This window comes from Gopherus evgoodei, chromosome 7, assembly GCF_007399415.2.
Source record: "Gopherus evgoodei ecotype Sinaloan lineage chromosome 7, rGopEvg1_v1.p, whole genome shotgun sequence".
Classification (NCBI taxonomy): domain Eukaryota; kingdom Metazoa; phylum Chordata; order Testudines; family Testudinidae; genus Gopherus; species Gopherus evgoodei.
In genome coordinates this window covers 42,818,362-42,845,421 of record NC_044328.1, presented here as the reverse complement: position 1 = coordinate 42,845,421, position 27,060 = coordinate 42,818,362, and the positions used below count along the sequence as shown (strand labels likewise).

General features: G+C 44.4%; 1 long non-coding RNA gene across 1 annotated transcript; it reads right to left on the bottom strand.

The window, feature by feature from the left end:
- Nucleotides 1-1,033: 1,033 nt before the first annotated feature.
- LOC115655473 lies at nt 1,034-19,766 on the bottom strand. Its single transcript, XR_004001397.1, has 3 exons — nt 19,500-19,766; nt 16,306-16,368; nt 1,034-2,783 (listed from the first exon to the last, which is right to left on the bottom strand). It is a non-coding gene; the product is annotated as an uncharacterized LOC115655473 (long non-coding RNA).
- Between the last annotated feature and the right edge of the window lie 7,294 nt (nt 19,767-27,060).

Genomic DNA, 27,060 nt, shown 5'->3' with positions numbered 1-27,060 from the left:
GGTCAAACATATTCCAGTGCGCTAGTAAATAAAGTAAGTAGCGTAAACTAATAAGTCAGACTGTTCACTGTTTGTGCCTCTTATTGGTAGCCAAGTATTAAAACTAATAACACACATTTAAGTCATAGACATTTCAAGGGGACTGAGAACTGGGACTTCTGAGTTCTATGCCCAGCTTCACTTGTGATTTTGCTCTACAGCAGTGGTGTCCGCCTCCTCAGCCTGAGAGCTGAATGCACTATTATTACAAAAAATGTAAAAGAGCCAGAATAAATGTTAGCTTTTCACTTATAAGCACAATACAAAATTTTACTTAACTTTTATTGTCCTCCTAATGTGACTCTTGGGGTTACTTATCTCCACAACAGATTGTTTACTTTTAGTTGACTCTGAGAGGTTGCCAAGTGTACCAGGCTGGCTAAATTCATATCCTTGAATTGCTCCCCTGCAGCAATGGAGCTGATTCAAATTCTTCAGTTTAAACATCATAATAGGGCACAGCTTTCTACCTAAAGTACTTATATGGTCCCCAGATAGTATGAGCCTTGGAATCTTTCATGTATTTATCATCACAAAACCCCTCAACTATACAAGGAAGCCTGTAGCAGGACAGGAAATTGAACTTATGACTCCCAAGTCACAAGCTAGCATCCTAATCACTATCCTTCCTATTCAGGCTAAGGGAGAATATTTTCAGTTCATAATCAAATACCAATTTTCTTTTCAATATAGTCACCCTTGAGAGCAACGATCCCTGGTGATCCCTGAGCTAAATGTTGGACATCACCACTGGAAAGCAAGTTAACTCAGGCAAGTCACATCATCTCTCTCTGTACTTCAATTTACCCATCTTTTAAAAGAGGAATAGAATTACATACCAACCAGGAGTCTGAATAACTTATATGTGAAAAACACTTTGAGATCCTTGTAATGCTCGTGGATATATTAATTATATATTAAAAGTAATTGTTATTATTATTGTTATTATTATTATATATTTTATTTGAAGACTTCCAAAGGTGACACACTTTTATACTTTTAGGTGTATTCTTATCCATCCAAACACTCTCTCACGCACATATGTGTACCAGACCACACAGCAGAATGGGAAGGGGGAGGAACCATATCAATTTGTTTTAATTATGTGAAAGAGAATTGTGACAGCATAAAGAATCTGAGCATGCTGGGCTGTGACTAATACCATATACTGAACTGACCAAATTCTGCCCGAGATTATACTCCATGAAACCCTTTCAAGGAAGTCAAGGTAAATCTTCAGTAAGGTTCTGAACCTGAGGCCCCTTGGGACAGCTCAAATGGTTAAAGTTAGGCATATGTTTAAACACTTTGTTAAAGCGGAGCCTTAAATTGCAAATATGTTTGCAAACTTTTTTTCTGCAATGTTTTATGCAACCCTATTAAATACCAAGGTATGTGTACATATTTGTTGCATGTGACTATATGTATTAAAACTCCAGAAACCTTTGCAGGGCTTTCTCCACCCACTGCTGTTGCTGGGATACAGTTTGTAACAATGGGGTAAATCAAGCCCAAACACTGTATCCAGGCATTAAAGTTAACAAACATATACAGAAATAGATGTTCACAAAGACTGAGACACAGTCAGATAGTACAGGTTTATTTACACATGGGCACTGTCCTCTGCCCCTCTGACAGAGGGGAATACAGAAAAAACAACATTCTGGAGTTTTGAATCCATGTTCAGATCAGGATGTGAGATGTTTATGAAAATAATTGTCTGGTCCATACTGATGGTTCTTGTCCATATTATTTGTATTGCAGTAGAACCTAGAACCCCCAGTCATTGACCAGAATTCCATTGTGCTAGTGTGTTGATGGGACAGGGGGAACTTTTCTCTGTATGGTCCACTAGGAAGAAAAACATTTCAGTCCAACTTTTAGCTTGGGGTGGGGTTTGGGGGTGGGAGGTGTGGGTGGAGTGTGTTAGGAAAATGTTGTGCTGCAAGATCCCAACCTTGCCACTTCACCATCCACTCTACCATTATAATGATTGGGATTTTCCGTAGTCTGCAAGGAGTGTGGAATATTGTTTTTTTCTGTGTTTGACACTGGATTGCCCCTCCTTTCCTTAGTGACTGCACTGTCATTGTGTTCCTTGGAGCTGATAACCTGCAGCCTCAGCACAAATCAGGTTATACTGCATCCAGTTTATAGGCTGTTTCATTTACATTGATTAATAATGACATATTTAAAATGATATTGATAACATAAATTAATTTCTGAATTGCACATTAGTAAGTAATTAATTTCTTTGCTCTGTGAAACTAAGATATCACTGAGGAATGCATGTTATCTAAATATATAAAGAGAAGAAATGTTGAACTGAAGACTCCATTAAACGTAAAAACTGATTTTTCCATTTACCCTCTTGTGAATTTTTTTTCCCCAGTGCATTTATTTTTCAAGGGTATGGAGAGAGTAACCTAATTCATACTTCCAGTGGTAATCAAAAGATCATACATGCTCCTTTCAACCAAATAATGTCATTATCAAGGCTGTTAAAGCGGATGTTGCCTTGGAAACATAAAATACTGACGCTCCAGGTTGGACTTTTGAGTTCTCTTCCACATTCCTCTGCAGGCACAGTAATGAAAGAGTGGATATGGCACTGACAGACCTGTGATGATAGGAAGAGCTGGAAGGACCACCTCAAGTTACACAGATGCTCCTTCATCCACCTGGATTCCTAAATCACTTAAACATTATCTCGTCTTCCTCCCACCACCATACAGCATTGTTACCTGTTTGGAGCAAGAAATAAAGAATAACTTAGTCAACTGAAGCGTAGATAAGTGCTGTATAGGATGCAGTTATCTGAGTTGAAATTTAGCCAAGGTACTCAAGCTAAAAACCCTATTCTTATGATCACGAATGGCCTTGGTTTCACATCTCATCCAAAAGGTAGCACCTCCAGCAGCATGATCTCTCCTGCCACCATACTCTACTGCCTCAGAGTGAAGAATGCCACCCAAGACACCAACTTCATTTCCAGTGGCATCTGGACTCTCCCTTCCTGACCAGATCCATGGCCCAATCCTGACTAGCCAGGAGGTGAAACAGGATCACAGCTTCCAGATGTCTGATATATCATTTGTGAACATCATCCTGTTCAGAACAAAAGATCCTTTATACAGGCAAATTCATTACTGGCATAAGAAATCACAGCCCTTATAGAATTCAATGGGAGATGTGCCTGCTAAACAAAGGGCTGAATTTGGTCCTTTTGTATTGGAAGATAAAATTTAAAAAGAGAAAATATTTTGGTGGTGCTTTAAGACATTAATAAGGTCTCCCAGCAAAAGCCCCTTTTCTTATTGCTGTTTCATCTCCTCAGTTTGGGCAAGACCGCAAATGCTTACCTTTATCCTGAAGTCATTTTCATCTTGCCTGAACTTTGCTCAAAGGAAAAGAATTGCAGGCTAAGTGTAGGTTTATTTTCCCCAAAGTCAGATTGGCAGAAACCCTGGTTTGTTTGATTTTTGTTGTTGTTGTTGTTTTGCTTTCCTCTGCTGTATGGGGCATGGGTCACTTGCATGTTTAGACTAGAGTAAATGGTGGATTCTTTGTAACTTTGAGTCTTTAAACCATGATTTGAGGACTTCAGTAACTCAGCTAGAGGTTGTGGGTCTATTACAGGAGTGGGTGGGTGAGATTCTGTGGCCTGCAATGTGCAGGAGGTCAGACTAGCTGAGCATGATGATTCCTTCTGACCTTAAAGTCTATGAGTCTGAGTCCATTCAGCCAGCACTTTCTGGTTGGGAGGTTAATGCAATTGAGAGCTGAGGTATAACAACCTTATTTTATTACAGAGCATGTTAGGACTGAAAGGTATCTAAAGAACCAAGTCATATGTGTGTGGTGTGCATATGCTGCACCTATATTTACAGTTATATCATGTATATGGCTGATATTTTGGCTGACATACTGCATACTTTAAACCACAGTCAGATATTTATCTAAAAACAAACATGTTGTTATAGAAATGCACCTACTCTGAAATGATCAGACAAGAAAGGGCTTTTGAAAGAAACAAAGCGTTCCATCCTGTCAGAAACTTTTCCTTGGCATCTACGGTGAGACCATCCACAAAGGTGTCCAATCAGTGCCCTTCATGTCAGCAGTTTTCAGATGGTGAAGATGTCTGTTCACTAACAAACTGATTTAGAAGTGAAACATTGTGTCCCACTAGCCAGTTTCCTTTGACATCTAACTTCCAAGTGCAAGTTACTATTTGAGAAATTTGGATGCACACTAGAGATTAGTCAAAATATCTGGAGCAAACAACCCTGCTCTTCATTGACGAGAGTGGTTCAGAATTCAAACTCAAATTTGGATTGAAACTTTGCAGCTGGTCTATATTTCTATAATTGGCAAGAAACAAAAACAAAACCCTCACCACCACCACAACTAACATTGATATGTTCAAAATCTGGATCCAGAGCTGATTTTTGTAGCTTCTTCCTATCATTAATTTATACATCATATTCAAATAGCAATGTGATTTTATATCAGTAGTAATTTGACTGATTGGAAATAGTATAACTTTAAATGCTTTCTGGTGATCAAAGGGAAATTTTTGAAATTGGATATAACACAGAGAGTATATCGTAAAAATACATTACATTTGTAAAATAAATGAATGGATCTGGTTGAATTATTTATCGTGAGTAATTTATCCAGTAAAGTTTGCCTTTTTCAGTTCATAAATAAACAATGAACAGGTTGCCACATTCACTATTGGTCAATGAATAGTTGGTTGAACAGATTTTAGGTTTTAGTTTGTTTGCAGTCTGGCTACTATTCATGTATTCATAGAGCGTCACATGGAAAAATCTTGTGAGGGCTTGCTAGAAAGATAGTGTCACTGATCAAGATACTATATGAAGTTTAAAATACTGACTAAGGACAGAAAGCCTGGTGTGCTGTGGGGTTGGATCTTATCACCTATTTTTTCTGTATTGTGATAATTATGGGATGTGAAGAGCAACATCAAAGGAAGATACAGGAATTACATAGAGTAGAAGGAATTTTCAGGTAATATTGTTCCGTTGGACACAGATTATACCATGAAAAAAGAAAAGGATCAATATCAAACATGAGGTCACCAAAGTAGGATTAAAAATCAGCCAAAAGAAAATGAAAGCTACGATTGTTGAAAGAGGAGTCCACAGTGATGTGGTATATCTGATTGACAGTGAAGAATACAGCATGATTAGCGAGTTTGTCTTGGAAGCACAATTAATGTTGATGCTCAATCCAGCTAAGGAGGTGAACACAAGCATTGGGAAGGCAAGTGGTGCTTTTTTGTTACTGGCAAATATTTGAAAAAACAAGGAGATTCACACAAGAACCAAGACAAAGTTACAGTGTTATTGTGATACCCACATTTTTGTTATATGCTTAGGAAAATCAGCATATGCTAGATATCCCCAAAAGGAAACTTAACGTATTCCATCGGAGATGCTTGTGGAAAATACTTGGTGTGTGTTGGTGGGATAAGTTAACTAATGCTGGTGTATTACAAAGGACTAACCAAAATATTGTAGACATAATAATCTGGGAAGGAAGGTGGAAGTGGTTTGGAGATGTGGTCTGATGTCAAAAAACAAATTCCTAGACAAGTCCTTAGTGGAAGATAGAAACAATGGGGAAAAACAGATTACATATAAAAAAACCATTGAGAAAAATGTAACTGTCATGGAAACAGACTACAAAGAAGCAAGAACTGTGGCATTAGAGAGAGAGAGAGAGAGAGAGAGAGGTGGAAGCACAGAGTTGTCTCGTGTCACAAGGCACAGAAACACCTAATCTAATCAAATCTGCATGACCACTGTTAATCGTTCACTTACTCAGAATGTATGATTGGTCACCTAACTCACTTGTTTCTATTTCCTTATTCGATGACTTAAGTGTTTAAAAACAGAAGTCTGTTAATATCCATAAACTGTGACTAAATTGTAATGTTTAAATCTACTGTGCAAATATTTCAAAGCACATTTCACAATGGTGGTGAGAACCACAAAAAGTCTCAGGAAAAAAGGCTGTTTGAATATATGTGAATAGAATGGATCTCAAACAGCCTCAAAGTAAATTGTCAGTTTGCATTCAAAAGAATCATAGAATCATAGGACTGGAAGGGACCTTGAGATGTCATCTAGTCCAGTCCCCTGCATTCATGGTAGAACTAAGTATTATCTAGACCATCCTTGACAGGTATTTGTCTAACCTGCTCTTAAAAATCTCTGATGATGGAGATTTCACACCCTCCCTAGGCAATTTATTCCAGTGTTTAACCACCCTGACAGTTAGGAAGTTTTTCCTAATGTCCAACCTAAACCGCCTTTGCTGCAATTTAAGCCCTTTGCTTCTTGTGCTATCCTCAGAGGTTAAGAAGAACAATTCTTCTCCCTCTTCCTTGTAACAAACTTTTATGTACTTGAAAACTGTTATCATGTTCCCTTTCAGTGTTCTCTTTTCTCGACTAAACAAACCCAATTTTTTCAATCTTCCATCATAGGTCATGTTTTCTAGACCTTAATAATAATCATTTTTGTTGCTTTTCTCTGGACTTTCTCCAATTTGTCCACATCTTTCCTGAAATGTGATGCCCAGAATTGGACACAATACTCCAACTGAGGCCTAATCAGTGCAGAGTAGAGCAGAATAATTACTTCTCGTGTCTTGCTTACAACACTCCTGGCTAATACATCCCAGAATGATGTTTACTTCTTTTGCCTATATGCACAGACTTTTTGCTGCATTCCCCTTGCTACTGAAGAGAACTATCATCTTTGGCAATGTAAAATTTTGTGTAACCTTAAAATGTAAGATACTGACTTATCCTTAGAGTTCAACAGTTTATGGAATAGATGGTTTTCAGGGTCTAGAAGTCGCTATAGAGATGTACACAAGAGGAGACTTTTCTGGCTTGAGAGGCTGGTAAAGCAGGTTGAGGCACATGAGGCATCAATCCCAATCTGTACTGCCTCCTCCAGCTAGGAAACCTACTGTTACCCAAGTTTGCTTTCATTGTGACCCATTTTCCCTGTGCTGCTAGTTCACAACACCTTCCTCAGACCAAGATCCATAGAAGGGAAGCAGGGAAGATAATGGAGCAGGTAATTAAAGAAATCATCTGCAAACACTTGGAAGGTGGTAAGGTGATAGGGAATAGCCAGCATGGATTTGTAAAGAACAAATCGTGTCAAACTAATCTGATAGCGTTCTTTGATAAGATAACAAGCCTTGTGGATAAGGGAGAAGCGGTGGATGTGATATACCTAGACTTTAGTAAGGCATTTGATAAGGTCTCGCATGATATTCTTATAGATAAGCTAGGAAAGTACAATTTAGATGGGACTACTATAAGGTGGGTGCATAACTGGCTGGATAACCGTACTCAGAGAGTAGTTATTAATGGCTCCCAATCCTGCTGGAAAGGTATAACAAGTGGGGTTCCACAGGGGTCTGTTTTGGGACCGGCTCTGTTCAATATCTTCATCAACGATTTAGATGTTGGCAAAGAAAGTACGCTTATTAAGTTTGCAGACGATACCAAACTGGGAGGGATTGCAACTGCTTTGGAGGACAGGGTCAAAATTCAAAATGATCTGGACAAATTGGAGAAATGGTCTGAGGTAAACAGGATGAAGTTCAATAAAGATAAATGCAAAGTGCTCCACTTAGGAAGGAACAATCAGTTTCACACATACAGAATGGGAAGAGACTGTCTGGGAAGGAGTATGGCAGAAAGAGATCTAGGTGTCATAGTAGACCACAAGCTTAATATGAGTCAACAGTGTGATACTGTTGCAAAAAAAGCAAACGTGATTCTGGGATGCATTAACAGGTGTGTTGTAAACAAGACACGATAAGTCATTCTTCCGCTTTACTCTGCGCTGGTTAGGCCTCAACTGGAGTATTGTGTCCAGTTCTGGACACCGCATTTCAAGAAGGATGTGGAGAAATTGGAGAGGGTCCAGAGAAGAGCAACAAGAATGATTAAAGGTCTTGAGAACATGACCTATGAAGGAAGGCTGAAGGAATTGGGTTTGTTTAGTTTGGAAAAGAGAAGACTGAGAGGGGACATGATAGCAGTTTTCAGGTATCTAAAAGGGTGTCATCAGGAGGAGGGAGAAAACTTGTTCACCTTAGCCTCCAATGATAGAACAAGAAGCAATGGGCTTAAACTGCAGCAAGGGAGATTTAGGTTGGACATTAGGAAAAAGTTCCTAACTGTCAGGGTAGTTAAACACTGGAATAGATTGCCTAGGGAAGTTGTGGAATCTCCATCTCTGGAGGTATTTAAGAGTAGGTTAGATAAATGTCTATTAGGGATGGTCTAGACAGTATTTGGTCCTGCCATGAGGGCAGGGGACTGGACTCGATGATCTCTCGAGGTCCCTTCCAGTCCTAGAGTCTATGAGGTCAATGTGAGAATTTAGGCCAAGAAGAGTAAAGAATCAGCATAGAGTCAACATTGCAGGGCAGCAGAGAGATGAACTAGTGGCAGATGAAAGATAGCCAAGGAACACACAGTAGGACAGAACTTTCAGATCCTCAGTGGGGGGCTAAGGGAAGGCTAGGAAAGTTGGAGGAGCCTCATTTGATAGGGCAATGAGAGGACTGAAGATCAGAGGACAGAGACATCTGCCCACTGTGGGGGAAGGAGAGGAAAACCAGGACTAAAAAGTTTACTCAATTCCAGTTTCTCAGCAAAGAGTCCTAGGGCTAGTTTATTCCTAATTAGTCCTTATGAAAAAAGTCTTGTAGAATTTAGTAGAAAGTTCCAAGAGAACTTCTATCCGAGAATTTTATAGGATGGCTCAAAGACCTACAGAAAGAGTACTGCTGTCCATTAACTTGTACAGCTTTTCAGAGACGCTCTATAGAATACTGTTGGTTTTATCCCTGTTAAATTCAAATTCAATAGCTTCCCTAAGGGAGTGCTGTATGTGTCAAAGACTTGATTCAGTTACATAAAGGGATAAGGGAATTACATTATATAGAACTAGTGTACAGGGAGATGGGAGAAGTAGTTTTGTGTGGCTCCAGATTTATTTAAGAATGGCCTGAATTTGTAGATAAGGCTGATTAGAAAGTTGGATGAACATAGCAGAGGTGTGTGATGTCAAGCCTGTGGAACGTTTGGAGGCATTTTATAATGTTCTGTGATTAACTGGGATAACATGGAGAGGAGGGGATAATTTCAAAATGAGCGTTAAACCTCATGCTTAGATATTTGTCATGGTTTTCTCAAAACCGTTTCCCATGCACTTTTCTTGCTATTCTTATCTGTGTGTGTGTGTGCGAGTATGTGTGTGTGAGACAGCGCATGTAATTATATGCACTGGAGTTTATGCAAAGGGATTATTTGCAATCAGTGTATACTGCAATTAGCAATCAGTATTGCTAAAGGCTTTAGTGTTTCTTTTTGTTAATACAGAATACTTTGCACATACTTTATTTCTAACATATTGGTATGCCTGGGCCTTATTTATTTATTTCATCTTTGTAAAATGTGCCTAATACAGTGTTCTGGGCAAATGCACAAACAACAATGCAAAGCAGTGTCTCCACAAAATTCTTTGTTCTTTCTCCCCCAACCCAGCAGCTCACCCTTCCTCACCAAAAAAGCCTGATAGAACAAAGGGTCCAAGCTGAATGACCTGATTATCAATAGACTTGGGCTGTGCTGAAACAAGGTGGGGAAAAGAATTCCACAGCTGAAGACCCTCACCTTGCCTCCAGCTCCATCATGATTAAACTGGGGGAAGGAGGTTGATAGTCTCAGCTGCTTTGGTATCACACAAGAAGGAAGATGGTTTCTAAGGGCCAGATTTTGAAAAGTATTTAGGCACTTAAAAATGCAGATAGGTGCCTAGTGGGGTTTTCAAAAGTGCCTAGGTGCTGAACTCCCTTTGATTTCACAATCTCCCACAGTAATGGAGGGCCATATAAAGACCATTTCAACCTGCCTACATCTTTACATCAGAACCACACAAGATTCTTGGCACTCACAAGATCTCTCAAGCAAATATGTCCACCCTCTAGTTCCTTCAGCAACAGAATTAGATATTACTACAGAAGATGGTGTTAGATGGTATCTGCATTGCACAATCTTAAATTAGCATTTAAAAAGATAATTATCTTTTAATTTGTTGTACATGGGTTACTTAGACCATGAGGTACCTGCTGTGTTCCTATTGTCCAGATGTGCCTAAGAGCAGGCAAAGTATAATACACTGTTGCAACTAATGTTCTGGCTTGCACCTCTGGCTAAATCTAAAGATTTTTCTGAGAACTTTTACATGCTGGCTGCTAAGCAGTTTAAACTGCTGTTTAGAATGCTTTCTCTTTGGAGTTTCTTATTTATGTTTAATAAAAATAAACTATTTTGTTAAGGATATCCCAAGTGGGTGCCTTGTGAGTCTTCAATGCACAACCAAATGAACTTGCAACACGAGACACAGCTACTGCCTTAACAACAAGGATGCTTACTACATGCAGCACTTCTATACATCCCCACTTCAGAGACTGGCACCAAAGACACAGGCACAGTTTCTCTCACAGCCAACACCTGTGACAGCTAAACATGAATCAGTGGAGAGGATGGATACTGATGGAGCCAATGGCAAGATGAGGGTACTTGGCACATTTCCAACACTGCTGCCAGTGATAAGAATGAGCAGCAGCAGGTGGTACAAGGATTTGCCATGCCAGAACAGGTCATTTTCTATCTACCCATTTGGCATCCTGTCTCCAAGAAAGGCCAACATCTCATACTTTAAAACTTGTCCATCTAACCGTGATGCTAGACCACTGTGGGGGAAACGTCGTCCTAATCCCATCTGGTGATCAGTTGATATCTAGAAGCATGAGGATTGATAGCCCCTCATTTTATCAAAGTCAGGGTAATGCAGAAGTTATTCATATCCGTATAAATGTCTCATTCATTTTTGAAGCTTACTTAGCTGTTTTCAGTACGGTCATGGAGATTATGGACACAGATTCCTTTGTACATTATTACAAATCCTTTTTACAGCTTCTTTGGATTCATCCCTGGCATGAGTGTGAGACGCTCCATTTGTTTTGGCAAGAACATTTTTGAAATTTATATATATAATTATATAGGTAACCTTTCTGACAGATATTTTAAATTATCAAAGCTAAAACAACCTACACATTAAAAATGATTAATAGTACGCTAAATGACTGTGCTTCCGTGTCTCCTTGCTTGATAAGCATGTCGTCTGGTATGTCCTTGGCTGTTCTCACATCCCTAAGTCACAAGCATTCAGTCAACTATCGGAAATGAATTTGAGGTGGTCTCAGACGAACTCCACGTGTGTAAGTACATGTTCCTGTGACAAAAGCCTCGATACCAGTCGGTGCTATTTGTTGGTAGTCTCAACAGAAAGGTCAAGACTTGAGTGGATCTGGAGATGAAAGTAACTTTCAACCATGAAAGAGCAAAATTGTGGCAAGGATTGCTAGGGTGTGAGAACTTGTACAGAATTGAATAGCAAGGATGAGGCAAGTTTGTACTGCTGCTGCTTGTGTTGTACTGATTTTGTAGATAAATGTAGGACACCCTTCAGACTCTGTCTATTTGGCATCTTTTCCCAACACTGAACTCTCACATAACAGGCCCAATCTTCAGCAATGACTTCAGTGGAGGTACGACAATTTAAATTACCTGAGGATCTGCCCCAATATTTTTTTTTAATGCCACAGTGAATAGGGACACTCAAGCACAGCTGGATACATGCATTACATTTGTTGGTTTTTTTCTTGTCACTCAGGTCAGAAATTAGTGAATGCTAGTAAATTATCTGAGTCACACTGCAAAGTTTGGGTATTCACTTCAGAGGAAACTTTTTCTTTCCCCAATAATCTTTCCTTCTTTCTCAGTTTCTGTCTCTTTCTTTTCTTTTTCCCTGGCCAGTAGGAATTGAAATAAGCCCCATACCTAATTACCAGCCTCAGCAGCAGCTCAGAGGATGATGAAGAGATGAAGGTGGAATCTAAAGTGACAGGAGACAGATGAGACCAAGCTTCAATGGAATTTAGGTTAAGAGAGGTGCCCGTTTTTTCCGCCATGCAGTCTGTCTCCACAGAATTGTCTTGGAATCCCTACGGGAGTCTAATGGAGCTCTTTACCTCACTCACTGAACAGGAACTAGCTTCACCTGCTGTCAAGGCACCCACTCCCCATATTATTGTGGGGAATAACATCTGTCAGGAAATACATCAAGCCCTTTGGGATAATTCCAGTCACATGGAAGCTCCGCTTTTCTCCAGAGAATGACAGTGAGCATTTAGAAGCAAAAACCTCTTGTGGGTAGTATTGCTGAGAAATTCAGCTGTATTACCTACATGATAGTTTGCACAGTGTTATCCATTATGCCCTGCATTGAGTCGGAAGGTTTGTCTACATCAGAAAGTTGCAGCGCTGGTGAGGGAGTTACAGCACTGCAACTTTGAAGGTGTACACATCTGCAGGGCACCACCAGCGCTGCAACTCCCTGTTTGCAGCGCTGGCCGTACTCCCGTTTTGTCTCGGGTGTAGAGGATCCAGCGCTGGTGATCCAGCGCTGGTAATCCAATGTAGACAGTTACCAGCGCTTTTCTTGACCTCCGTGGAAGGAGGAAGCCTCTGGTAATCAAGCTGGTTTCCTTTCCCGGTTTGCTCTCTCGGTCCCGGAGCCACCCAGCAAACCGCAGGGAAGGAGACCTGCTTGCTCGGGGTTCCGGGACCGAGAGAGCAAACCGGGAAAGGAAACCAGCTTCGCCGCGGTTTGCTCTCGCGTTCCCGGAGCCACCCAGCAAACCGCAGGGAAGGAGACCTGCTTGCTCGGGGTTCCGGGACCGAGAGAGCAAACCGGGAAAGGAAACCAGCTTCGCCGCGGTTTGCTCTCGCGTTCCCGGAGCCACCCAGCAAACCGCAGGGAAGGAGACCTGCTTGCTCGGGGTTCCGGGACCGAGAGAGCAAACCGGGAAAGGAAACCAGCTTCGCCGCGGTTTGCTCTCTCGGTCCCGGAACCCCGAGCAAGCAGGTCTCCTTCCCTGCGGTTTGCTGGCTGGCTCCGGGACCGAGAGAGCAAACCGCGGCGTTCCCGGTTTGCTCTCTCGGTCCCGGAACCCCGAGCAAGCAGGTCTCCTTCCCTGCGGTTTGCTGGGTGGCTCCGGGACCGAGAGAGCAAACCGCGGCGAAGCTGGTCTCCTTTCCCGGTTTGCTCTCTCGGTCCCGGAACCCCGAGCAAGCAGGTCTCCTTCCCTGCGGTTTGCTGGCTGGCTCCGGGACCGAGAGAGCAAACTGCGGGGAAGCTGGTTTCCTTTCCCGGTTTGCTCTCTCGTCCCGGAACCCCCCTTGAAGCCGCCCAACAGCGCTGCAGTGTGGCCACATCTAACACCACTTGCAGCGCTGGTTGCTGTAAGTGTGGCCACTCTGCAGCGCTGGCCCTATACAGCTGTACTAATACAGCTGTAACAACCAGCGCTGCAAAATTTTAGATGTAGACATGGCCTAAGCCTTACAAAGTTTGCATTTTTCCCAAAGACAGTAAAATCATTCATAGTCAAGCCTGAATTGACCTTCAGTCATAAACTACTGTATGCTAACAGCCCAGGAGAGACACAGGTAGCCTCTTCATTATTCTGTTGACAAAGTTACTGCATATTAACTGTGTATAGATTAGATGCAGAAAATGTTACCAAACCTCTTTGGAAAAACTGAAAAAATCAACAACTAAACTATGTTATTTTGATCAGAAGAAAATGCAGGGTAAGAAAGCTGAGTGGAAGTAAAAGGGATGAAACAGGGAAAGCTGACTAGAAGGAGCTATATCTCTTAAGAAAAAGGAACTGGATTTCCATGCCCATTTGGAGTGGATGCTGGGTGCAGCAAAACCTGAACCAGATTTCTCTCTTCACCCAGAATGGATTCTCAGCATATTTCCCAGGAGAAGGGAAAGCCTGAACTAGCTTTCTGTTGCTCCCTGGAATGGACTTTACAAACACATCAGGTGCTCTAACAATTTTGCTGGTACAGAGTGTAACTACCATAGTTATTTCTACCTTCCAACTCAAAGTGTGGGTTACAGGGTAATTATAACTTTTGAATCTATGAAGAATAATTACTATGTACAATAATCTCTGAGGAATACGTAATGACAGAGTATGGGCAACCTCAAGTTGTCTAAATTACGTTTACATAAGCATCGCAAAGATTCTTGTTTACCTAAACCTCTTTGGTCTAAACATTGGTCTTCAACAATGAAAAGTGGCTTTCTCCCATGTTGATAGTGCTTCCAGATCCCCAAATCTTTCTTGTGGTATTTTTATGCTTCTACATCCAGTCCTGGCTCAGCCCAGAAAGTACACGAAAATGAGTACGAGCCTGTTTCAAAGTCTACTGCAGTCAATGGGAGTTTTTCGGAGCAGATTCACTGATCCTTAATATAACCAAATATGCAGATTACCAAGTAAAGACATAACATTTGCAATCACGAAAATAAACTGTATTATTCCAGGAATGTTAGGATCAGGAGCTAGATTGAAGGCCTGATTCTCCTATCACTTACACTAAGTTTACATTGGTATATCTTGACTGACTTCAGCAGAGTTGCTTCTGATTTATACCTGTTTTAGTCAGAGGAGAATCAGGTCCTAGAGTCAGTGGGAGCAATCTGGAGCTAAATCAAAGCCCACTTGGGTCCATTACCAGAGTGATTGATCCAGATCATAGGGAACCCAGACATTAGTGGTTCATATCAGTATGTTGAAACTGGGATATATTGAAATTAGATATTTTTGAATTTCCCAGCCACCAGTCAGATATTATATTTTTCCTGGATCCAAGCCTTTCCATTAGGATCCAGCCCTCCGGTCATCTGAAATAAATGATACACATTTTTTAGCCCCCCCAGTTTTTGGAATGCCTGCTGGAAACTGGATGGTGTCACTGAATTCATCTTCACTTGAAACATTGGCCTTAATTCATGGATATTCCACCCATTGGTTACTCTGTAAGGTTTTTTGACAGTCTCAATGAAGTCACTCTAGTCTACATTCTGGGTCCCATCTTTGTCCTGAAGCAAATCACAGCCTCAGGACCAGTCCCATTTAATGGCTACACTGACTGCAGATTTACCCTTTCATGCAGGAGATGGTGACAACCTTACAAGTAGAGCTGGCAGCCTAAGCACAGCCAGAGAGGCAAGGAGGGTGTGGGAAACACTAGGATTCCCATGTGCCTGGCAATCAGTTGTTCCATAAAGCTATTAAAAGGATTGGAGGACATCATGACCCCATAAAGTTAGGCAATTTCCTTGATCTTCTAATGCCATGGGAAATCATTTACTGGGCAACCTTTTTGATAAAATCTCTTTAAAATACACATAAGTATATGAATCATCAAAGTCTGTCCCACAGGGAATCTGCAAACACGGACGTAAGTACACACTGAATGTATGCACTGCAAGAGTGGTCTAATTTCTAACCACGTGCCAGCCTTCATGTTTGTGTCCTTCCAAAGTGGAACTGGGAGGTTCTGGTCATAGATAGGAACATCACAGATGCCTCTGGTGTTTTTTGCTCTGTTACCTACAGGGAGTAGGTGGACCCCTGGATTCAGAACCTGGCTGATGAGAGAAGGAGGAAAGGATTTTTGTAAATGTAAGGGCTAGATTATGCACCCATGCAGAGCTAGGCACAGGTGGGGAATGGCATAATCAGTTGCCACCTTTCTGGCATGCCATCTCTTCCTCCTTGTGCTCTTGCACAGAGGTCTGGCAAAATCACGGTCCTGGTGCAGAAGAGCTAGCAGAATCTAGTGCAGACTGTTGTGCTAGATTCCTCAGAGGGCTAGGGAAGGACTATGGCTGAACCCCTACTCTGCACCCAGCCACCACAGCACAGCCTGTAAGTCAACAGAGGTCACTAAGGCCCATGCTCTCCCAGAGTTCTCAGAGGCACTGGTCCAGATCCTCACATGGTGAAAATCAGCATAGCACCATTAAATCCAATGGCACTGCACTACTGTACCCCAGCCAAGGAACTGTCTACCTGCCTTCGGCGTAATGCCGACAAGACCAGTCACCAGTGAACAATCTTCCCTCCTACAACTCAGGCAGTGGCTTTGAGCCAAAGACTTGCCCTAAATATATTTTAAAGGCTGCCCATAAAGTCTGTCGTTGATTGATCTTTAAACCATTTTTTTAAAGCATATATCTTCACAAAAGCTTTGCAATTCATCCTTACCTGAAATGAAACAGGCTTTTATTTGCTTCTGGTTCCCACTCATAATTTTGGCCAAAAATATACCTGCAATAAAAAATCCATAAGTATGTGTGATACAGTGGACAGCCCTTCATTGTGCCCTTCTGCACAGGGGAACGTGACGGTATCAATGATAAGTGTCTAAAAGTGGGTCGAAATTGAATGCTCATTAAAGTGAGGGATGGGAAGCAGTGGTTAGCACCAAACACATGGTGAATGACTGTGTGGAAACTTCCCTAACTAACACAACCTGATAACATACCTCAGTACTTCGCTGTAGCAACCTTAATTACAGTATTTTATTACCAAGCCCTACAACACAAGTCTTTCAATTCAGAAAGGCAGTGCTCTGTGTTATTTCAGTAATGAACCCAAATACATCTTTACCTATATACCTCAGTGCTATGTCGCACTATCCTTTTCTGTTCCAGCCCTTACATAAGTCTGTCAATACACATAAAGTTCGACTGCACTCGGAGAGAGTCCTCTGAGAATGTCAACCTCTATTTGTGAAAAAACCATCAGAATCGTGAACCTCTTCTTGCCATTGCATTTAAATTGAATGGCTCTAGTGGGGAAGTGGGATGGGGTCTCCACCCAACACTAGGCGTGAAGGGGTAAATTGGAACAATTAACCAATAGGCTGCTTTACCTGGAGGAAAGCCAGGGTGTGCTAGAGCCTAATTGTCTGATGAAGTCCAGTAGGGGTCGGGATGGAGAGGAAGCTGGTAGCAGGGGGCTTCAGGGAAGTAGTCTGCTGTCAGTCCCTGGGAGTAGGGAGGTGTGTCTGAGGCTATTGCATTCAGTACTCTGTAGTTATTCCCTGGAGGAGGGAGTTTGAGCTGATACACCCAGAGAGGAGGGGAACCAGAAGCTGCAGGAAGGAGCCCAGGGAAGGAGCAACAGGATCTGAGGGAAGCACAGCTGCCAGATATAAGTCCCCTGGACTGGAATCCAGAGTAGTGGGCCGGCCCAGGTTCCCCTACCAGCCACTAGGAAAATGGCATCATCAGGGCACTGCTGGAGAAAACTGCCTGAGACAGTTCTTGCGGAAGGACTTTGGTACCCCCGAAAGGGGAAGCCACATAGTGACTGAGGGCTGAGTCACAAAGAGGAGGCTGCAGTTCTTGGAACTAAAGAAGGGCTGCAGAGAGAGGAAGAGAGAAAGTGATGGAGTGTGACCACTGGAAGAGGTATCAGCATGGCACAGCTAATCCCCAGAACTGCAAGGAGGCGGGGCCATCCAGCAGTGAGTAGAGACCCCCATCACAGGAAGACATACATGAATGCAACAAAATAGAATACAATGTAAAAGTGCAGTGTGATGGTGCTCTTCCCCATTTATTCCCTGGGTTCTTTTATGGGTATTGTGACAAATGTGGAAATGTTGGTGATTTTTTTACAATTGCTATGTACATCTGAGTTTCCCTCTGTGTGTTATACTCAGTGGATAGCAGTACAAAGGGAGGGAACAAGTTGTTTGACTCACACAGATGCCTGGTTGGAGACCAGAGTCATTCAGAAACTGAACAGAACCTACACATGTGAATGGAAGATCAGAAGAAACCCCAAAAGCCAGGATAGTCATACCAAGCGACAAACAGCCAAGAAGAGGAGATTCCCACCACCCTCCCCCAAATTTTTTTTCAGTGGTTGAGCGGCCACTGCTGCTGGGATCGAGAGGGACTCGGAGCTGCCGGCAGCATCCGCAGCCAGCAGCCCAGGGTTTATAGGGGGCAGGTCAGCCCAGGCCTTAGTTATCATACATAAACTGGTATGAGGTCCTCAGATGAAAGATGCAAAATATTTGAGAAGAGACTAATTACAATGCCCAGGACATCCCAGTGTCCTCTTTCCAGACTGAGCTCCTCTTCAGTCTAGTGTCCAAAATCCAGGTTTGGAAAATGTTGGTTTGCCCCTCCTGCATTCCCCACTTGTGGCACCGAAGATGTTAAAGCAGCAAAACACCTACTAAGGGAGCATTTCCTGCTTTGTGCCAGCTTTCTGAAATCCAGCGCAAATATGCTGCTAATGACATCTTTCAGAAATGTAATTAGCCCTCATTCATGGTGAGGTGCATTAGGGAGGATTCAGAGACTCAGAGGAGTGGGCTCCACTGGGTGAACACACAGGCTTATGCTTTGAACAGCATTGGGGGCGGGGGGGGAAGGACAAGGTTCTAATATTATTTAATTACCCCCAAGACATCAGTGGATGTAATTGAGCTTGGAGGGCTAAATGAAGGCTGCATGTGTGATCCTGGCAGAGTCTGATGCATTTATAATCATACCACTTTGCAAGGCAAAGTGGGCCCTCACAGGAGGGGGAAGAAAATGGCCCAGGGAAGAGACATAAGCCCCCTGAGGATTCCCAAGACAACTGTGGCATTTGGGTTCTTTGAGGAAGACATCCCTCTGTCCACCTTGAGTTTTGCAACTACAGCTTGACAAATGAGGAATGTGGAAGCAGGAGACAAATCTGGGTTAAGGCACCAGTATCAGATTAAAGTTCTGCAAACCGAGTGTGATATAGTGATAATGGAGCACAGACCAGATGGAAAATAAAGTAGCTGCTATACTGCTAGCCTCAGAAAATATCTAGATAGCTGGGAGTGAGGATCACACCCAACCGCCATGCAGTGATATAATTACCAAAAATACTACTGCCATCACAAGGCAAGAATTGCATCAGCATGTTTCCAGGGGCGGCAGGTTAGTATAATTTTTGGTGGTGCCCAGAACAGGTCCAAGTTGCGTCCCCTCACACACACCTGCCTTGTAAGCCACATACAGCAACTCCTCACTTAAAGTCATCCTGGTTAATGTTGTTTTATTGCTATGTTGCTGATCAATTAGAGCAGTGGCTCTCAAACTTTTTTTCCCATGGACCACTTGAAAATTTTTGAGGGTGTTGGCGGACCACTTAATGATCTTTCCAAATGTTGTTTGTACCGTTAGCTGACCAGGGCCATCCTTAAGCATACGCAGCATAGGCAGCAGCACCAGCCCCACAACCAGCCCTATCCCCTGGCCAACCCCTTGGGCTGCACCCACTGCAAGGGGCAGGTCCATCCCTAGGAGGGTGTGGGGGCCCAGACAACTCCCTCCATCCCACCTATTACCCTTCCCCCCATTCTGCCCCCATTCCACCTCTTCCCCCAGTGACTCCGTACTCACCAGCAGTGGCAGGAAGCAGAGCAGCCCAGCCCCAGCTCGCTCTACTCTGCTAGCTCCCAGCCGCGGCGCTCCGCTTCCTGCCGCTGGTAAGTGTGGGGAGGTTGGGGAAGGGATCGCCCCCCACACTTGCCGGTGGCGGGAAGTGAAGCAATGCAGCCCCAGCCCACTCTGCTTCCCTTGCCCTGGCTCCAGCCATCTCGCTCAGGAGGGGGGGTAGGGGACGGTTCCCCCCAGAGTCGCCAGTGGCAGGAAGCGGAGCCCCACAGCTGGGAGCTGGCGGAGTAGATCTGGCTGGGGCCACGTCACTCCACTTCCCGCCGCTGGTGAGTCAGGGGGGAACCTTTCCCTAACCTCAGTCCACCCCCGCAACCCCAGCAACATGGCGGGGCCAGGGCAAGGGAAGCAGAGTGGCTGGGGCTGCATCGTTCCACTTGCCGCCACTGGCGAGTGCAGGGGCTGTCCTTTCACCAACCTCCTCGCACTCACTAGAGCGCCATGGCTGGGAGCTGACAGAGTAGAGTGGGCTGGAGCCAGGCTGCTCTGCTTCCTGCTGCTGCCAGTGAGTGCGAGGGGGGGAGGGATCCCTTCCCCCAAGCCCTGTTCCCCAAGCGACATGGCTTGGGTGGGGCAAGGGAAGCGTAGGAGGCTGCTCCTGGCCCCCTGCTAATCCCCTGGGCCACTCTGGGCATGTGGGGCCCCCAAAAGTGCCCCGCCACAGCTTATGCCTCCTAGACTCTGAGGGGGGGAGGCCTGGGGCCCCACACAGCTGTCCCCTTTCTAATGCAATGAATGTGCCCTCTCTCCCCTGCCATGGCCATCCCCGAGCTGGGACTGGGGGGAGGGGGTTCTCTCCCTCAGCCCCGAGCTCAGGCTGGAAAGGAAGGTGGTCTCTCCCCAGCAGTCACAGCCCTGGAACCTCTTTCTCTGGCCACCATAGCCCTGCATGTCCCAAATTCCCTCCATCCCCTCTTATTACTCCACTGCCCCCTCCCACCTACCCCCATTCCCCCAAGGCCACTACCTCACCTCACACGTGCGTCTTCTCCGGGGTCCAGGCACCTAATTAGTGGAGCCAGGCCTGCGCAGGCCTGGCTCCACTAATTAGGTGCCTGGCCCTTCATTCTCTCATGTGCAGCTGCCCAGGAGTGCACCTTAGAGGGAACTATCCGCGGACCACCTGAATGGAGCTTATGGACCACTGGTGATCCGTGGACCACAGTCTGAGAACCTCTGAATTAGAGAACGTGCTTGTTTAAAGTTGCACTATGCTCTCTTATAGTGTTGTTTGGCAGCCACCTGCTTTGTCCACTGCTTGCAGAAAGAGCAGCCCATTGGAGCGCTGGTGGTGGGGGCTCAGAACCAGGGTAGGCAACAGCCCCCTTATCAGCTCCCCTAAGTTCCCTGTGCAGCTGACACCCAGCAGACTATCAATTGCTGGGCAGTTCAGGTGTACCTCCCACTCACTGCTGTGTGCTGCTCCTTCCTCTGCCTTGGAGCTGCTCCTCTGAATCTCTTGCTTGCTGTGCAGGGGAGGAGGGGGAAAAGGGGTGCTATTGTCAGGGTCTCTCCCCGCCCCCATTCCTGCCCTTCCACCTCCACAGAGCAGCGGGGACACAATAGGGCTCAGAATGGAGAGAGTGTGTCTCTGTCTCTATCTGCCATGCTGTCTTCCTCCCTCCATTCAGGCTGCCTTATAGAGCGTGAGGCTGCATTAACAACGTGTTAACCCTTGAGGGCTCAGCTGAGTGCTAGTTCACCATTTAGCAGTAAGGCATTCCCGGGGAAATATCCCACCCCCGCCCCTGACCCAGCCCCGACTCCACCCATCCCTGCCTGTGGCCCTGCCCCCATTCCAACCCCATCCCCAAAGTTCCCACCCTAACTCTGCCCCCTCCCTGCCCCTATTGGATCCCTTCCCCAAATCCCCACCCTGGCCCTGCCTCTTCCCCCAGAGTGCCGCATTCCCCCTCCTCCCCCTCCCTCCCTGCCCCATGAATCAGCTGTTTTGCGGTGCAAATGCTGGGAGGGACGGGGGGAGAAGCAGGACGCAGCGGCGCTTTCATGGTGGAGGTGAGCTGGAGCAGGGGGGGCAGGGCCACAGGGAGCTGCTGGTGGGTGCTGAGCACCCACCAGTTTTTTTCTGTAGGTGCTCCAGCCCCAGAGCACCCATGGAGTTGGCACCTATGACCACCTCAACCAAGCTTCACAATCATCATTGCTGTGCACAGTATTAAATTGTTTGTTTAAAATTATACTGTGTGTATATATATAAAAAATAGTCTTTTGTCTGCCAAAAAAAAATTCCCTGGAACCTAACCTCCCTATTTACATTAATTCTTATGGGAGCCCCCTCCAGTACCTCCCTACACCACACTCACTTTGCACCACTGTCACTGCACATGCTTTTAGGGCCCCTCTCAGGTTCAGGAAGCCCCCTTGTCTCCCCTGCGGGGAAGGGGGAGACTGCCATCATATGTGCACCTCCTCCCCTATTGCTGCCCCCGTAGCCTCACGGGGTGGGGCTACCCCTTGTCCAGCATGGGGCAGGAACAGTGACTGCAGCCGGGGGGGTGGGGGGAGCTGTGCTGGTGGAGAGTCCCGCTGGAAAATGAAAGGGTCTGAGGCAGAAGGGCAGGCTCAGGGTCAGTCTGCCCTGGCAGTAGTAGATAGCAGGCACTAGGACCCTGCGGCGGCAGTTAATGCAGGGAGACGGTATCCAGCTGCAAGGGAGAGACAGGGACGCTCTGCTCCAGCACCCTGGGGAGGTGCGAGGGGACAGCAAGTGGAGGCTGGGGGACACTCGGGGGAGGCACACAGGGGCGCCAGGCAGGGCCAGGAGAGAGACCTGGCCCTGAACATTGGTTGAGCCAGGTTGGTTGAACTCAACCAAACATTGGTTGAACTTGGCGCCCCTGCATGTTTCTGATGCTGATGCCTATAAAGCATGGAATTTATGGGACTGTAACAACCCAATATGGCTACCAATAAAAGCTACCTCACAGAAATGGTGTGAGATTCCTTAATTAATGTTTATAAAGGGCTTTGAACTCCTCACATGAAAGGTGCTATTAGAAGAACTAAGTTTTGCCCCCCAAAATTAGAGGGTAATGATACTTGGTAGATCTAGAAGGAATTACCGACCATGAGACTAGCAGTTAGGTTAGGGTGACTGAAACCTTCATCACTTGCATACACATGGTGGGATATTCAGACATGCCTAAGTGACTTACCACTAGTCATTTAGGAGCTTCATCTGGTTGCCTGTATTCTGAGAGTCAAAACCAAATACTCTTGCACAATCATGTGCTTCTTTCCTTAATTTTTTGTAAAGACCTATTTGGGTTGTGGTGGGCCGCCTTGGAAGTATGTTATAAAAGACTGATCCACTCAGCCATTTCAGTGTTCAATCCAGATTACATTTGGGGGGCATCTCCAGGTGTTTGAGCATGAACAGGAATCTGAGTGCAACCTGGTCTTGCTGCTGTACTGCTATGAATCTCTGAATGCTGTAGGGGGTGGGGAGAATCTTCACTGTGGAACAAAGTCTATGAGGATTTAATGACATGATACCCATTAACATTGGGCTCATGTTGCTAAAACCCAGCACTTAAAATCATCCCTTATATCCACAGTATCAAAAGACCAAAGCATACTCACAGAGCCATTCTAGCCTTGATTTATATACTATACAGAAGGAGACATTAAACTCCAAATGGTTTATGGTAATTAACTCTCATTTAAATATGATAATGGTAACTATTGCTTCCAGTTTTACTCAGCCTGGGAGGGATGGGAGATTTTAAAATGTTAGTATATTTTTCTCTCTCTCTTGGTCTTCCCATGAAAGTTTTGTTTTAGGCTGTCCCAGAATGAGGATGTTTAATGTCTTAATTGTTTCAGTTCTAATAATTGCTGTGAACCGTCACCACAGGAGAGAAGGTTTTTAAAAAAAATAATGGGAAAATCTGCCTTTGGCACTGATGTATTAGCTGAATACTGCTCCATTCGGCCTGTTTAAGCACCACAATGGGTGACAAATAGCTATTAACACAGAGCTCCTTGTCACTCGAGAAATGAACACTTTGGAGGCCAGACAGCCTTAGGTGTGAACAAAATACATTATTTTTCACCAATTAATTTTTTTCTCATTTTTCATGAAGCTCTAAGGGCTCAGAGCCCTATACTGGGACCAGTGCAGAGCTGCATTGCCCCAGGAAACATGAGGAAGCATTCTGTAGCTCCTGCTGTGCAAAGGCAGTGAACTGTTTGCTACATCCCTTCATGGTGTGCCATTGGCTCCCCTCTGTTGCCAACCAACTCAGCCAGTTTGTGCAAGGGAGAGGGGACATTGCCTCACTTCTTCCCAGTCTTTTGGGATATTGGGTCCCCCAGGAAGTATAGAAAGAGAAGCTGCTACACTGCCATCCTGTACCCACCAACCCAAATGAACAGCTTGCAAGTGTGCTCCAACATGGGGATGAAAGGCTTATTACAGCCTCCTCCTGCACATCTGTGTAATGGCCAACAATGTTACTTCTGCCTTCCCTTTGGTTGGATTCCATTGTGTGTGTGCGTGCAAGTACATGCACACAAAGTGTTTAATAATCTCCACAGTAGCCTGTGTGTGTACATAGTATATGAAGTTATGCATTTGTGTAAATCTGTGTGTGACGTGCATAATATGCACTGCAGGTGGCAGTATTTACATGTCAGGGCCACCATCTTGGCCTGCATACCAAGGATCTGCCAAGCTTGAGATAAAGAGCCAGACTCTGCAGCTGGGACTGTAACAGACTTTCATCCCATGTGGCTCAGGCACAGAGGGAGATGTGTAACACTGACCAAGGGTTAAATACCACACACGCCATTCACAACTACACCTGGGTATGTGCAGAGCTCTGCATACATACTCTGTGTGTGTGCAATTTATTTGCTTATGAATTTATGTTAGCTTGTGTTTGTGTGTAAGTATCTGTGTTTCTCCAGGCGTACTTATTTGCTCTTGTGTATGGACTTAGCACGCCATGTGTGTGTTGAGAATATGCAATTTGAATGACAGCAGTTTATAATAATATACAGGACCTTTCATCCTGAAGGATCCTAAAGTGTTATCAGAATATGAACTTAATCTGGTGTTCGCTATGGTCCCTTTAATCTGGCTAAGCCAATACACAGGGATCATATAGCTAGTAGATACATTTATGCTGGAGAAATTCCCCAGTGGGTATCCCTGGATGACAAAGAGTCAGTGCAGCAACTCTACTCCATCTGCACCAGCTTCCTCAGCACAGGGTGCATGGCCTGGGAAAACGAGCCATAGCTGTGTTCCAGCAATTCCTGGATGCTCCAGTGGCTCCTAGAGTGGCCCAAAGCAGCCCCTGGGCAACCCCAGAATAGATGTGCTACAAAGATAAACCATAGTTCGCCCCTCCCTTTCAGGTTCTGGCTGCAGCCAAGCTCTGCTAAGCATGAGACTTGAGACCTACCCATTTCATGTTATCCATCTCTAAAATGTAGATGGGATCAATATTACATGTATCATTGTTCAGAGGGAAGTGAAAATAATACAATACATCCAATTGAAATGACAGGATGAGTTGTATGTGCACAAAATGTAAATACCAAAGTTGGACTTTAACTTGACTCATGGCCTGACAACACTTCTCTCATGTCATGGGATAAAGGCCACAAGTGATTAGGACATTTACATCTCATCTGGAAGAATTTCAAGTGTTGCCTCTGGGTCTGGCATCCAAAACCAACTTCCCCTCCCACTATATTCCTGGACAAGCAGAGAAACTGTCAGTGGACCCTGAAAATGTGGCTGTACTCTCTATAGCATGTTTCCTACTAACAATTTAGCATTTAAAACCAGCACAGGAGGCTTACTATTTAGATTATGTGTGGCTTCTTCACTGCATGGCAATGGTCTCACTCAGGCCTTTCAGTTTCATTCTGTTGCTTCGCTCTCTGTCGTAATTTTAGCACATACGGTTTTCTGCAAAGGGATCATCAAGTGATTCCTATGTACGCATGAAAGAACTGCAGCCATTCTAATCCCTTGATGACAGCCTGTGAGATTTGTGTTTGCATTAAAAAAATTAAAGACTTTCTACTCCAACAACTCATCCCAAATATGCATACTAAATAGAATGCTACCTAAAAAGTTGAGCATAATCTTCATCAGAAAGTAGCAATCACTGAATACATCATGAACAATGACATTGGGGAGGGCATTGTTCTTCTTCTGCCCGACAGACCATGCTGAAACACCTGTTTCTTATCCTGAAACCATTTGTAACTGTCACCACTGAAATCAGTGCTGAAAAAGTGTAATTAAGTCAAGTTATCCCAATCATCCACCTGTTGAGAAAAACATCCAGGAAAAATAGAGGCAAAGGTAGACCTTAGTTAGCCCATGTATACATCAAGAATATTCTTATCCATTTGTCCACTGGAATATTGCTTGCCATGAGGGAAAAACCCCAGACTACATGCTCGGTACTCTCTTAAATGTTCGCTCCTGGTACAGACATCTTCCAGCTGACACTAAAGACACAGCTGGGTGGCTATAGGCAATTTTTAACTGATGAAGTATAGACACTGACACTTTCAATTAATTTTTTTCCTTCTCCTCCTGCAGCTACAACAGCACAGATCCAACAGAATACTAGCACCTGATTTCTGTCTTCTCCAGCACTGGCACCTCCAGAGGCAGTCTAGCACAATGTAAGTGTTGATAGCGCTTAGGGTGACTAGGAGGGATTTTGTTTTGTTTTTTTAATGAAACAAGAGAGACCCACCCATCCCAAAATAGCCTGGTGGTTTGGGCAATTATATGGGATGTGGGAGAAATGAGTTCAGGTCTCTGCTCAAAATGAAGCAGAACAGGAATCTGATAGCTTCCTGCACTGTAGCAGATACCTTTTCAACCCCAGCCCTGCAGGACACACACTGTCCTTCTGAAGACTTTATCCTCCTTACTTAAGCACAGAACAAGCTTGGTTCAGTGTCCTTACTACTTTGGTACATTCCTGTCTTCTGACACCCCTGCTCCTTCCCCCTCCCTACACACACACACACACACACTTTTTCCCCTCCTTCATACCCATGTCTTAGACACACATTGCCCTGGAACAATCCAGAAAATCCCCCCTCTCCCTCACTTAGGCAACCACACTAGAGGAATTATGTCCCTCAGATGACCTTGAAGTAGGTATGAAATCCTGAAATTTCAGGAGGCTGAAACATTGCAAAAGGAAAACATTCTGTTCTCTGCTGCATTTCAAGTTTTCCTGATTATCAGAGTAGTGGTCTTGCAAGCAGGAGTTAATCCATTAGTGTGTCTAGCGGGAATGTGTGTGTGGTCTCAAGGTCAAGCCTAACATAAGAAAATGGGGAGACAAACAGTGAATCTTAGCCATATCCACAGATCAAGCTCATGCTTTTTTTCAGTAGCCAATAGCTTCTTTATTTAAAAATTTCTCCCCTCATATCCAGCACAATGCAGTCTTTTAACTGAGAATGACAGTGTATCCTTGCCAAGTTTCAGATGTCAGGC